The 15114-nt window shown below is 38.3% G+C and overlaps 1 pseudogene; it reads left to right on the top strand.

Annotated features, from left to right (window-relative positions):
- Positions 1-13755: 13755 nt before the first annotated feature.
- Positions 13756-15114, top strand: LOC149567310 (prolycopene isomerase, chloroplastic pseudogene; annotated as a pseudogene).

The raw sequence follows: 15114 nt of genomic DNA, 5'->3' as shown, positions 1-15114 counted from the left end.
TAGCTAACTCTATGTGTATTATTAAGGTCTGTCAGCCCTAGGGATTAAGTTTCAATGTCTAGAACTTTCCTGGGAGGCATGAAATTGCCTTGTTAAGAAAGGCCTGAACATTGTCTAGAACAACTCTGGGTGGTAGTTCGCAGCTTAGTCTTGCAGATTACTATAATGAAGGCACCCATGTGGGTTAGCATATTATACTTTTGAATTCTGTAATTTTGCATTTGCAGCAATAATAAGAAGTCCATATTTTGTTCTCGTATTTGTTGTTATTTCTTTGTTTATGTTATGTGTTTATGGTATTAAGGGGAGCACCCTTCATTAGGAAGTTGGGAACATTGATCGACAAATATTTGATGTAAGAGAAGAACTTGACCCTAGTATTGTGTGGAAAGATGATACAACACAAAGTAATATCCAGAAGGCCTATGAACAAGGTGAACATCATCAAGAAAACGATGTGGAGGACATTGTTGAAACATCTCAGAAGGAAGATCTTCCAGGAAGAGCTACAAATGACAAAGAAAGTCCCTGTAGCCCTGAGTTTGATGAAGCTATGTCATTACAACCTTTGGCCATTTCTGAACCACCTTCAAGGGACCTTTTGGGTGTTTCTAGTGCTCTTCTTAATGTTATTCCATTAACAATGACAACACCAAGCACGCCAATGGTTACTATCAATGAATTCCTTTACACTTTTGTTTAGCTTCAGTAGGAACTTCAAAAACTAAGGGCCAAGATAAGATTATAGGACAACATCAAAAGTCCAACCAATACAGCTAGTGTCTTGGGAGATTCCAGGAGATAGACAAAAGATAGTAATCCACCTGGTTTGTATACATTGTTTGCATGAGGGCATGCAAAGCCCTTAGTTCGGGGGAAATGATAAGTCCTAGTAGTGCTTTGCTTTCATTAGTCTTTTTCCTCATATATCTCTCACTTCTTTGTAATAAAAATACCTTTTAGCCAAATTATTGATAGAGAAATAGAATATTTGGTACCTCTTTAAAGATGGAAGAATAATTCTTAAAAGTTGTCAATTATGTGAAAAATGACATATTTTGATTAATTCTGCTACAAGAACTATAGGTGAATGAGTGGACATGGAGCTGACGACCCAGATGGATAAGTAGCTTGGAGGTCGTTGTCTTGCTATTTTATTTTGGGCAATTAGTTTTGAAAATGTTTGAATAGATCAATTGAGGCCTTACTTTATTTTAGCCATGTTTTTTTTGTAATTAAATATTTGTGACGAGTGGCCAAACTGAAATTTGGATTTATCTATGTTTTGGATGAAGGCCATTGGCCATTACAACTTAGTTATTAGTCAGACAGATGTTTTGAACCTATATAAGCAAGTGTTTAATCATAAGACAATATGTGAATATATGAAAAAGCTCCATTAAAACTATTCTTCCGAGTTCATTGCATTAGTAAAGTGGAATTCTTTCGTGTAGCAATTGGTGTAAAGTCATCTCTCGCCACATAAATCGAAGGAAGGTCCCCTTCTTGGGAAACCTAGTGAGATCATTTTAGTTGTGTATATTTCTTTTTAATCTATTGTACAATCTCTTTTATGATCACATGGTTAAAGATTGGTGCAAATATAGTTAGATATAGGAAATTGAATAGTCTCTTTGTCATCAAGATTAAAAATTTGGACTTCATCTTTCATCCTTTCTTCACTCTGCCCTAATATGCCAGTTAAAATTCATCTCCGCTCCTTTTTCTCCTGCCACAATTTGATACTCTATCATAAGTCCATCAGCTCTACCACAGACCAAACAATTTCATGTCTCAAACTCTCACTCAGTTTCTCACATAATTACTAAGCACCTATCAAAATCACTCATAATACCATTTACCTTTTGTCGCAAATTACTTCCTGTCGCTATTCATCCCACAATCTTCCTAACTAAATTCCCGATTCTGATAATGTTTCACAGCAATATCTTTCAAGGAATCTTACTTTGTTAATTAAGAAAATAAGTGTGACTACTTTGTGAATAATTTAAGTGTGAGTGTCCATGAATTAGGCCGAGTTATTTTGCCTCAAAATGGGTTGGTTGTATAGTGATATGCATGAACATAATGACACAACTAACACACTGTTGAGCTTGATGCGAGTGTGTTTTCCTTGAAGGCGAAATGCTTCAAGAGAAAACACACCTGGTTTGAATCGAATCGACAGTTTACCATGAGTTGGGATTGGATCGTAGCACACAGATCATAATTGGATGGTTCAAAATTTGATGGGAGACCGAAATTCAGTTAACCCGTATCGTGCGGCGGATTTGACGGTCGAGCAAGGTGATCATTCGCTGAAGGGTTGCCGACACTCAACTTGTTGGGTTGTTAGCCAATATTAGCCAATCACTGAGATCTTCCAAAAGATGTCTCGAGCTATGCCTATATAGTCTGGACGCTGGATTCATTCTTGACGGACAGTGATAGAGTGGATGCGATGTGTTGGAGTAGTCTTGTTGTTGTGTTATGCAGCTAAGATAGTTTGCTTAAGTTTGTTGAGTGTTTTTGTAAGACAACATTGAGGTTTAGATAGTCTGCAAGATTCAATTCTGAGCAAGATGTCAAATGGGTTTGTAACGTAGCGCAAGTATTTTCAGTGGTATCTGACTTGCTACAATGGGGTGGCATACTGTAAGTGATTGTTATATTTTATGAGTATTGAATCTGTGTTGACCCAAATGGTGCATTCTGTTGTTTATGTTTCTTGAATGCATGTTGTTTCTTTTGGTTTAAAGCAATCTGGTTTTTGCATAAATGGTGTAGGCGTAGTCTATTTTTTTGTATCTAAGGTAGTTTCTAGTTACATAGGCAGTGCCGCGCGGGTGTTTTACTCTGACCTTGTGACAGTTGGTATTAGAGGTATTTTAATTTGATTGTTGCAGCCATTCTTGATTTCTAATCTGAGAGGGTGGAATTGACTTGGGTGGTGTTTGACGGATCTTGGTTGAGGTTGAGGAAAGTGACACCTAGGTGTCATGGCAGAATCAGAGCATGGTGAGACTGCTCAGCATGACAGCACTCAAGCGCAGCCTGGTCGAGTGACAACCCCTAGTCAGCCCAAGACTAAGGACTAGCTACTCGACCATGACTCGTGGCTTGAAACTTTAGAGGTCGACAAGTTTGATGAGCGTCTTGGCGTTGTTGAGGCATCTCATGTCGAGCTGACTAAAAAAGTTAAAGAGTTTGAGGATTCCATGAAAAGGTTTCAAGAAGATGTCTAATTTTTGAAGGAAGGTCATTCCTTGCATAGTTCATTGTTGCAAGGAAACTCAGGCAGTGTCAAACCACCAAATCTTACTGCTAAGTATGACGACGATCGGGATGATAAGTTGCTTGACGACTTCTTTTGGGATGTTGGCGAGTACCTGTCAAGCACCAAAGGCATGGCAGACGATGCCCAGTTGAAGCGAGTCACGGCTTTCTTTATAGGCAGCACCAAGCTATGGTGGAGGACGCATCTCGGCGACGAGCGAGCTGGCAGACCCACTCGAAAGATTGAGAATTGGGAAGAACTCAAGGTGGCACTTCAAGAACAGTTTAGGCCTAGAAACAGTGATTGGGAGATCCAAGCAAGGTTCGACAAGCTGAAACACACTGGGAAGGTGTGTGATTACGTAAGAGCATTCAAGTTCTTGATCTGGAGTGTAGCAAACTCAATGATTTCGAGAAGCTCTATCTTTTCATGTGCAATCTCTAAATATGGGCAACAGACAAGTTGTGTCGACAGCAAGTGGAGACCTTGACAGAGGCCATTGCAGCAGTTGATAGACTTCTTGATTATAAAGGGGACGCAGCCAAAGGATTTGGTGGTGTGCAAAACGACCAATGCAAGAACTTCAAGTCACGGAGAGAGAGGCGAAATGGGTCTCCATACAAGAAGAACGAGAGCAAGTCGAAGGCAAAGTCTACGACGAACAGATCAAAGCAACAGGTGAAGAAGACTCCAGTGGCTAAGAGCAAGGATAGGAATGGAAAAGCGTGTTTTATCTGCAACAGACCAGACCATTGGGCACGTGAATGTCCTGAGTGTGTGCAAGTAGCTGTTGTTTTGGAAGAAAAGGTGCCTAATGTGGGGGTTTTGCAACTACTAAACACACTCAAAGAAACTCCTAGCAGCCAGTTGACTAAGCTGAATCAACATCAACTTTTCTACATGGAGGCGTTCTTTCGATCCAAGAAGATTCTTGGAATGATAGACTCAAGTGTGTCTCACAATTACATGGTAGTACATAGGGTCAGAAGTCTGGGTTTGCAAATCAACCCTTCTGATACTTGTTTTAAAGTTGTTAGTAGCCTAGCTAAGAAAATTGAGGGGGATTGTAGAAATGTTGTAATGAGGGTTGGTTCTTGGCAAGGTGTGATAAATCTTGTAGCCATAAAGATGTCTGAATATGAACTCATCTTTGGACAAGAGTTTATCCGGCGAGCTAACGTTGTGATCGCACCCCATCTAGGATGCATCATGGTGCTAGATTCAGATCGACCTTGTATGGTGCTAACAGTGGTAGCTGATGATAAGAGCACTAGAGTAAGCACACTAAGTTTGAAAAAGGTAGCAAGAAAGTAGACAATGGAGTTGTTCTTGGCTGCTATTGTGGGTGGTTGGGATGAAGGGGAATCCTCTAATTCAACTAACCCAAATGCTATTAAGGATGTAATTTCTATATTTGCGGACGTGATGCCTGATTCTTTACCAATGGGCCTCCCTCCTCGTAGGCATGTGGATCATGCAATCGAGCTCATGACGGATGCAAGGCCGCCTGCTCGAGCTCCCTACTATCTCTCTGGCCCAGAAATGGATGAGTTGAAGAGATAGTTAGGTGAGCTTGTGGAGGCAGGATATCTTAGACCATCGCATTCTCCATATGCAGCTCCTGTGTTGTTTCAGAGGAAGAAAGATGAGTCGTTGAGGTTGTGTGTGGACTATCGAGCTCTTAACAAGCTCACTATCAAGAACAAGTACCCTTTGCCACTAATCACTGATAGCTTCGGCCACTTGGTGGAAGCACGATATTTCACAAAGTTTGATCTTTGTCAGGGTTACTATCAAATCCGAATTGCTCCTGGTGATGAAGACAAGACGGCCACCACGACCAGGTATCGGAGCTTTGAATTCTTGGTTATGTCATTTAGGCTAACCAATGCCCCTGCCACTTTTAGTACTCTTATGAATGATATCTTTAGGCACTTGTTAGATCGTTGTGTTGTGGTATACTTGGACGATATTCTAGTGTATAGTAGATCATTATTAGAGCACAAAGAGCACTTATCAGAGTTGTTCTCCATTTTGAGGGACAACCGGTTATTTGCCAAGAAGGAGAAGTGTTGCTTCGCTCAGTAAGAGGTGAACTTCTTGGACCATGTGGTTGGGCATGGTAAGATTTGGCCATAATTAGATAAACTTCAAGCTATTGTGGATTGGGAGCCGCTGAAGAGTGTGCACGAGGTGCAACAGTTCTTGGGGCTAGCCAATTACTATAGGCGATTTGTAGAAGGGTATTCAAGACTTGCAGCTCCTCTCACTGATTTGCTCAAGAAAGAAAGAGGTTGGCACTGGGGCCAAAAGCAACAAGCAGCGTTCAAATTACTTAAGGATAAGTTGACTCGCAAGCCTGTGCTGTTGTTGCCTAGATAAGGTGAGCCATTTGAGGTACAGACAGACGCGTCAAATTTTGCAATAGGTGGAGTCCTCATGCAAGATGGTCATCCGGTGGCTTATGAGTCAAGAAAGCTGAACAATAGAGAGAAGAATTACCCTACACATGAGAAGGAGATGACCACCATTATCCATTGTCTCAGGGTTTGGCGTCACTACTTTCTTGGTGTGCATTTTGTTGTTAAGACAGACAATGTGAGTTCAACCTACTTCAAAACCCAAGCAAAGCTCACACCAAAACAGGCTAGATGGAAGGAGGTCATGGCCGAGTTTGACTTTGATTTGGTTTATAATCCTGGTTGGCACAATGTGGTAGCAGACGCATTAAGTCGAAAGACTTAGTTAGGAGTTGTGTCTGATGTTGAAGAACAGCAAGTGTTTGGAAGTTAGCAGGAGTTGAGTGAAGATGTGTTGAGTCGAATCAGAGAAGCTCTTGAAGCCGATACCCAAGCTCACCAAGTTATGCTTCAAGTTCGTGTTGGGTAGACGAGGACGTTCAACATAGTTGACAACATTCTATACTTTACTGGGAATAGAGTATATATCCTGAAGTGGAAAGAGTTGAGGAAGGAGTTGCTACAAGAATGTCATGATTCTGCCTAGTCTGGACACCCAGGGCAGCATAGGATGCTTGCACTCTTGGAAAGAGAGTTCTATTGGCCAAAGATGAGGAATGATATAGAGCAGTATGTGAGAACATGTCTTGTGTGTCAGCAAGATAAGCTAGTGGCCATGTTACCTGGCGGATTGCTCCAACCATTGCTTGTTCCAGTTTGACCTTGGGCTAGCATTTCCCTCGACTTCATCACCCAGTTACCCCATGTTGAAGGGTTCGACAACATCATGGCGGTAGTAAACTGTTTCAAAAAGTATGGGACATTCATTCCATGTAAGTACCCCTGCACTACTGAAGTTGTGGCTCAGTTGTTTTTTAGTAATGTTATAAAGTTGTGGGTTGTACCTCTTAGTATGATCAGTGATAGAGACCCGAGGTTCACTTCCAAGTTCTGGACAGAGTTGTTCAAGTTAGTTGGAACTAAGCTTTTGATGAGCACGAGTTATCATCCTCAAACGGATGGTTAGACTGAACGGGTTAATGCTCTGCTAAAGGATTACTTAAGGCACTTTGTGAATGGTGATCAAAAGAATTGGCCAAAGTTGTTAGAAATTGCACAGTTCAGTTATAATCTTCAGAAGAGTGGTTCAAGTCAGTACTCACCTTTTGAGTTGGCGACGGGTCAATAGCCTTTGACACCACACACTTTGTTGAGCGGATATCGAGGAAGTGATGTTACTGCAGTTGGTGTGGTTAAAAGGTGGAATGATCAGATAGATGCTGCAAGTTATCATCTTACGCTTACTAGTGACCGAATGAAAAAGTTTGCAGACTGTAGGAGGTGGGAACTTGATTTCAAAGTTGGTGAAAAGGTTTTGTTGAGAATGAATCCAGACCAGTTTAAGGCTCCTGGTAGTATCAACTCCTCTTTGGTTCGTTGCTGGGACAGTCCATTTGAGATAGTCGCCAAAGTGGGCAAGGTTGCCTACAAGCTAAATCTACCCCTGCACTTGAGAGTTCATCCTGTATTCCATGTTTCACAGTTGAGGGCTCATGAAGTCAATCTTGATGATCTAGCTCGAAACATTCCTAAGCGTGGGCCTACAAACGTGTTAGACAAGCCCACTCGTTGAGCGAAATAAATTTTGGGCATAAGGGTGTGCAGCATTGAGAAGAATGTGACAAGGGAATTCCTAGTGTTATGGGAAGAAGCAGAGACTGAAGATCCAGTATGGGAAAGATATGAAGCGTTGTGGTGTGATGAGGAGAAGGTGGTCAAATTTCTCACTGGGAGGAGTTCCTCTCGGCAAGAGTGATTGATGCGGTACTTGATGTTCTTCCTTGCAGTCTTGGAGAGATTGCACCGGCGTTAGGACATTGCTTGGTCTAGGTGAGGGAGGATGTTGTGTCCATGAATTAGGCTGAGTTGTTTTGCCTCAAAACGAGTTGGTTGTATAGTGATATGCATGAACAGAATGACACAACTAACACACTATTGAGCTTGACACAAGTGTGCTTTCCTTGAAGGCGAAATGCTTCAAGAGAAAACACACCTGGTTTGAATTGAATCGACGACTTACCGTGAGTTAGGATTGGATTGCAGCACATAGATCATAATCGGATGGTTCAAAATTTGATGGGAGATCAAAATTCAGTTAACCTGTATTGTGCGGTGGATTCGACAGCCGAGCAAGGTGATCATTCGCTGGAGGGTTGCCGACACTCGACTTGTTGGGTTGTTAGCCGACAGTAGCAAACGCTGAGATCTTCCAAAAGATGTCTCGAGCTATGCCTATATAGTCTGCACACTGGATTCATTCTTGATAGAGAGTGATAGAGTGGATGCAATGCGTTGGAGTAGTCTTGTTGTTGTGCTATGTAGCTAGGATAGTTTTCTTAAGTTTGTTGAGTGTTTTTGTAAGACAACATTGAGGTTTAGATAGTTTGCGAGATTCAATTCTGAGCAAGATGTCAAATGGGTTTATAACATAGCGCAAGTATTTTTGTTGGTATCTGACTTGCTACAATGGGGTGGCATACTGTAAGTGATTGTTATCTTTTATGAGTATTGAATCCGTGTTGACCCAAATGGTGTATTATGTTGTTTATGTTTCTTGAATGCATGTTGTTTCTTTTGGTTCAAAGCAATCTGGGTTTCGCATAAATGGTGTAGGCATAGTCTGTTTTGTATCTAAGGTAGTTTCTAGTTACATAGGCAGTGTCGCGTAGGTGTTTTACTTTGACCCCGTGACAGTAGTAAAAGTAATAATATTACCTTAGAAAAAAATCCTAATTAGATTAAAGATTATGCTTTCATATGATGTTTGATTTCATTAAATAAACTAAAATTTTCATTCGTGCTTGTTAGTATAGGGTTAATATGTAAATTCCTAAATTAGATTTTCTCTTTTTCCCATAAATTGCATTTCACCCTCACCTAACTTGTTATCTTCATCCCTTTGGTAAATTGCCCCAATATCTTTCATCAATCTATGACCCCAGATTATTCAATAGGAGTAAACTGGAATGTCTAAGAATAAAACCAAACCATAGAGATAAATTGAAATACAGTTTGACCCAACAATGTTGTTTTTGTTGAATCTCTTAAGAAGCTTGTTAATAATGATGAAAAAAATCTTTCTATCTTTCGTGTTGTATCTCAGCTTGTTAATACTCATGCTAAGTATTTGAGGAAATGTGGTCAAGAGATGGGATATCCTCCTCTTTCCACAACCATTGAACCTTTCATCTCAATTTCTACCACTCTTTCTAGCATACCTAGATATGCTCTGCCTCTTATGACTACTTCTACCCAAGTGTTGGTCTTCCTAGCCTTTCACTTCCCATGAGTGTTCCTCCTACTTCCATTCCTTCTTCAATACCTTCATATAATGTGGTTCCTTTTCCTTTTCTGAACCCTTTATCCATTCTTTCCAACCCTCCACCAACATCCTTACATATTCTCGCCACTTCTTATAACTTTTCTAATCCATCTAGCATACCTATTCTTACTAGTGTTTCTTCTTATCCTACTGTTAGTATATAAACTGTCACCACTTTACAACAACAACTTGCTCAATTAACTCAATTTAAGTACATTATTCCTACATGTGATGTTGCTACTCCTGTTTCCTTAGATATCATTCATGTTGTTATCTTGCAACATATTGAGGTACCTCGTCTTGACACATATAATGGTAAGAGAGATCCCATAATTCATGTTAAAACTTTCCTAACTATATGTAGTGATTTTTGCTCATGACTATAGGATTATGACTAAGTTGTTCCCATGTACTTTTAAAAAGAATTAATTATTATATGCCTAAATTTTAGGTTAAGTAAAATAGAGCTAATAAGAAAACACCTTCTTACTCTAACAAAAAAATTATGATTTGATAAAATATATTGGGGTCCATTTAAAATTTTGAATTTTGAACTTTTGAGCTTATGTTTGCGAAATGAATGATATTTTCCTCTTTTATGTGATCACTTCTAAGGTTATATCTTCTTATCAACGTACCCATTGCACCTTCTTCAAGTGCAATTGCTAGTCTTCTAAAAAATTAAATTTTCTATCACATTTACTTTCAACTTAAAGTAAAATCCTTGAAAACATCAAATGTCTTAGATTTTTTTTCATAAAATAGACGAGTACATCTTTCAAGTGAAATAATCAATGAATGACATCATTTGCCAAGAGTGTCATGTGGAAACTATTATTAGTCATAAAAATGAGCGAACTCTATATGAATCTAACTATTGCCTCTTGATTTCCTTTCTAAAAGAGTTAAAAAGTTCTGTGCCAACCTCATAGATTATTCAATCTTTTAACATTTTTATTTTTCTCTCACATTTATTCTCAACTTAATGTGAACTCCTCGGAAACATGAAATGTTTTAGATTTGTTGTTCACAAAGTAGACCTACACCTTTCAAGTGAAGTAATAATGAGTGACATCAATCACCAAGATTTTCTTTTGAAAATTATTATCAATCATAAAAACAAACTAAGTCACAAGTTTCTAAGATTTGATTCTAGAATCAAGCATTGGTCTATACTATAATATGCTATCAAGATTCAACTATATAATTTTTTAGTCAAATTTATTGGTCCATGTTGCATGAGTAGTGATTCATAAGAACCTCTCTCCTAAAAAAAAAATGGAACACCTAATACTCATTTCATCTAGGGGATTCTCACAAAAGTGAAGCATTGGACCTTCTTTAGAGCTGACCCATCTACACACTACCCCAACCGAAGCATACTTAACTACTCCAAAGTTAAGTCCCCTTAGCTTGCAATGTCATTTGCAAAACCTTCAACTAGTGTCAGTGCTTTAATAATCTTTAATTAGAATGGTCCTTTAGTTTATCAATTGATATGTTTGAGATATTTTCTGTATCAAGTCAGCTGAGAAGTTAGAGATATTTTTCATAACATGTCAAATTATGATATTACTATCAAGATTTTTTATAAAATTCATTGACTCATAGTGCATATAAACAATAGTTCACAAGATAACTTCTCTCCTAAAAATAAATAGAAGACTTAATACAATATCGTATCCATTAGTATTAACCATAAAATAAATATCATAAAGATGGATATTAATCATCATCAAAATTTCCATCTGAAAACTATTTTTCTATAAGAATCAAAACGATCTAAATCTATTTTCTTAAAAGCTTTAAAAAAATTCAGGTGCCAATATTTCTCTTATCACCAATCAACCCATTGTTGTTAGATTTGTGTAATTGAATTTAGAGAATCTATACTTCAAGATTTCATTCACATCTTTTGCGAGTTGATACAAAGAGGAATTTCTCTTGTAATGTTTACCTCTACGGTGACCATCTGGATCAGTCAAGAAATTGGTTATTGGTTGTTTGGGTTTTCAGTAGCTTTTCCCTGAAAAGAAGATATCCACATTGTGAGATATGTTTGAGGTTAACAACAAACAAACATATTGTATTGTGACTATGCTCCACACAGGTTCTGGTTAAAAATTGCTATTTTACTTTTTTATAATCTCAACATCTGGTTTAGGGAAAGACTGTATAATCAGATGATCATCTTTTAATATAATCTTTCTACCCCTAACTCCATATTCAACAGATTTCCTCTCTGAATAGAGATCAATCCTATGATAAACATAAAGCTTCTATAAGTCCCTCAATCGATCTAAAACCAAACCAGAAAAAATACGTTAACAAAATCATAAAATGGTGATTCATTCTCAACTCTTGGATATGATCTATGAAACACTCCAACTCCCTTTTCTAGCCAACACCCTCATTACTCCTTTTTTCCTGCCTTATACCACTCTCATGAAATTCCAAATGTGAGTTGGAACATATGGATTTTCCCCATATGTTGCCCACAATGCCTCATAGAAAGCCTCTGAGGTTGAATGCCATGTCTTGGTCAAGGCCTTGAGTTGTCTAAGTTTGAGCTCTCAATGATGCGTGTTGAGGCCAACGCACCAAGACTCGCCTCTCATCCCATCCTTTGAGAGGGTTGGGTATGCCTCCACAAATTTGGGCAATAATTGCCTTAGTGTTCACAATTTCCAATCTATGACCAATCTCTATTGTTTCTTTGCACCATTCAATCGTAATGATACCACCCAACCATTTGGATAGTGTTGTTATTGGGATGCATCACTCCTTTGATGTTGACATATTATTTTCATTTACTTCTTTAAGTGCTTCTTCCATATTAGATTGAAACCACGACTTTTGTGTCATTATAACTTTGGATGACCTTGTTAAGCTATTGAAAGCCTAAGACTACAAACAACAATTCAAAACAAATGTGTAGAAATCCAAGGATTTAAGGAGCTCAAAATAGTGAGAGAACATGAAATGGGTAAGTGAAAACAAGACAACTCATTTACATAAATAAATGATTACAAACATAAATGATTACAAACAAGTAATGTTTGTCTCAACAACATAAATTTCCAATACATTAGACAAAAATGGAGCTTTGCATAAATAGTGTAATTTGAAACCTAGTTAATAGTGAAATTTGCACAAAATTGAATCACTAAAACATGACAATCAAGGAAATCATATAGAGCGGACGAAAAGTTTAACTTTTAAAACAAACTTGTAGAAATTTGGAGATTTAAGGAGCTCAAAAGAGTGAGCGTCCATGAAATGGGTAAGTGAAAATTGTAATTATAAAAACAAGCAAAGAAAAGATGAACACGAAAACTTGGAAGATAAAATGCAAGAACACAAATATTTATCGCTGTTCGACAAATCTTGTCTACATGCACACTCTAGCAGGGAAATACTATTAATGAATAACCGATACAATTACATGAGCTCCACACAATCATTATAAAGAACTCTCCGAATACAACGAGTTGAGGGAGAATGAACAATCATGTGACTATTGGACTTCATATTCCAACAATCTACCCCTTAAAGTCGAACTGGCACAACCTCTGCTACCTTGCTACCTTTTTCAAAGCTTAGAGGACAATGGGACCTTAAGAAGATCCCAAGGTTGCTATACTTTTCTCCAGCACACTTGTAATGAATCTTCTCCCATCAGATCAGAATTATAAATATCTTCTCCCGTTACAAAGCCACATGCTCCCCACTTCTCAGAGCATCTAAAAGGCGAATGCTCTCAGTCATTCCAACTACAGCTTTAGGCTCTGCACATAGTTTTAGAAATTTGTTGAATGAAGCTCCAACCTGTTGCCCGGTTATAAAATTGTTTCAATTTTATAGGCCATGGTTAATATTTGAAACTTGCTTGGTTTTAAGCCTTAAATTGGCCATTCTATCTTTGAATTTTGTGAGTCTTTAAGCCTCCATGTCTCCTGCTCGTTAGCAGCTCCGCACAGCACTTGAAATCGCTAAAACCCAACTTCTGAGCCTCAAGTTATTAAAGGTTAATGATCGCCTCCCAAAACATGTTTTTCCTAACCTCCCAATAGGTTAATGATAACGTTCAAAAATACGTTTTTCTTAACCTCTCAAAAGGTTAATGTCAACGCCCAAAAACACGTTTTTCCTAACCATTAACCTCTTAAAAGGTTAATGATAACCATCAAAAACACGTTTTTCCTAACCATTAACTTCTTAAAAGGTTAATGATAACCATCAAAAACATGTTTTTCCTAACCTCTATAAAACAGTTATTAAGCTGTTTGAAATTCCAAATCAGACATGAAGATGGTTCGAAATAGAAAATGGGGATGATAAAGTTATCTTGGCTGAGCATATGCCCAAGTGGAGAAAGATGCAGGCACCCCATCATTTTAACAGAAGAAAGAATCACACTCTTTAAAATCTCGGGCACAAGATGGTGGAAGTATTTCTTTTGTCATGATTACAATATATGCATCGAAATGATTAATTGATGAAGACAGTATTCAGGAAGGCTAGATGTGTATATCAAGAAACTCATCTTTGATCAAAACCATATCTCCTACGGTATCTTGATTCAACAAACAAAAGCTTGGAAAATCGTTGGTACCTAATAAAGGTTGAATTGAAAGATGCTCGTGAGGAATGAAACGGGCTCTATAAATCTAATCACAAAAGCATTAGCAACTGTTGGTTGCAAAATGGAGGTCATACCTGATCCAATAACCATTCATTACCATTTGCCAGGGGGTCTTTCTGTTCGTGTGCACAGAGAGTTTGAAGATTTTCTTGTTGAACTTACTAGTTATTTCCCCCATGAAAAGGAAGGAATTTTACAATTTTACAATGAATGTTGGAAGGTGTTTAATTCTTTGAATTCACTGGAATTGAAATCTTTGGAGGAGCCACTATATCTTTTTGGCCAGTTTTTCAAAGATCCAGTGGCATGCCTAACTCTTGCCTCTTACTTGCCACAAAATGCTGGTGACATAGCCCGGAAGTATATTAAAGATCCAGTTTTACTTAATTTCATTGATGCAGAGTGCTTCATTGTGAGCACGGTAAAAGCTTTGCGGACACCAATGATAAATGCAAGTATGGTTCTACGTGATAGACATTTTGGAGGGATAAATTATCCTGTTGGTGGTGTAGGTGGAATTGCCACAAATCTAGCTAAAGGTCTAATCAATAATGGTGGCTCGATTCTATACAAGGCAAATGTCACAAATATTAAACTGGAAAATGGAAAAGCTGTAGGAGTGAGGCTCTCTGATGGTAGAGAATTTTATGCCAAGAAGATCATTTCAAATGCAACCAGATGGGATACCTTTGGACGACTTTTAAGACTAGAGGAGCTTCCTAAAGAGGAACAAAATTTTCAGAGTTTATATGTAAAAGCGCCTTCTTTTCTTTCCATTCACTTGGGAGTGAAAGAGAGTGTTTTGCCACCGGGTATAGATTGCCATCATTTTATTCTAGAGGATGACTAGGGAAAACTAGAGGAACCATATGGAATCATTTTTCTCAGAATTCCAACTGTTTTAGATCCTTCACTAGCTCCTAACAGCTGCCATATTCTTCATGTCTTTACTACTGTGTGGATTGATGATTGGAAGGGCCTCTCATTTAGAGATTATAATGCCAAGAAAGAAACTGTGGCCAATGAAATTATTAGCAGGTTGGAGAAGACCCCTTTTCCAGGCTTGAAAGATGCAATAAATTTTAAAGAGGTTGGTACACCTAAGACACATAGACGTTTCCTTGCTCGCGAGGATGGAACTTATGGACCTATATCTCGTAAAAATCTGAAAGGGTTGCTTGGGATGCCATTTAACACAACGGCTGTAGATGGATTATATTGTGTTGGGGATAGCTGTTTTCCTGAGCAAGGATTCATAGCTTTTGCTTTCTCAGGAATAATGTGTGCATATTCAATCAGGTATATCAAAAGGAACATTGTGAGGAGAAGTGCATAATCATATGATAATCAC

Source organism: Cupressus sempervirens, chromosome 3 (assembly GCF_028749045.1).
Source record: "Cupressus sempervirens isolate cs-2001-9-10 chromosome 3, ASM2874904v1, whole genome shotgun sequence".
NCBI classification, from domain to species: domain Eukaryota; kingdom Viridiplantae; phylum Streptophyta; class Pinopsida; order Cupressales; family Cupressaceae; genus Cupressus; species Cupressus sempervirens.
Note: the sequence above shows the minus strand (reverse complement) of the source record. Positions and strands in the feature narration are given on the sequence as shown.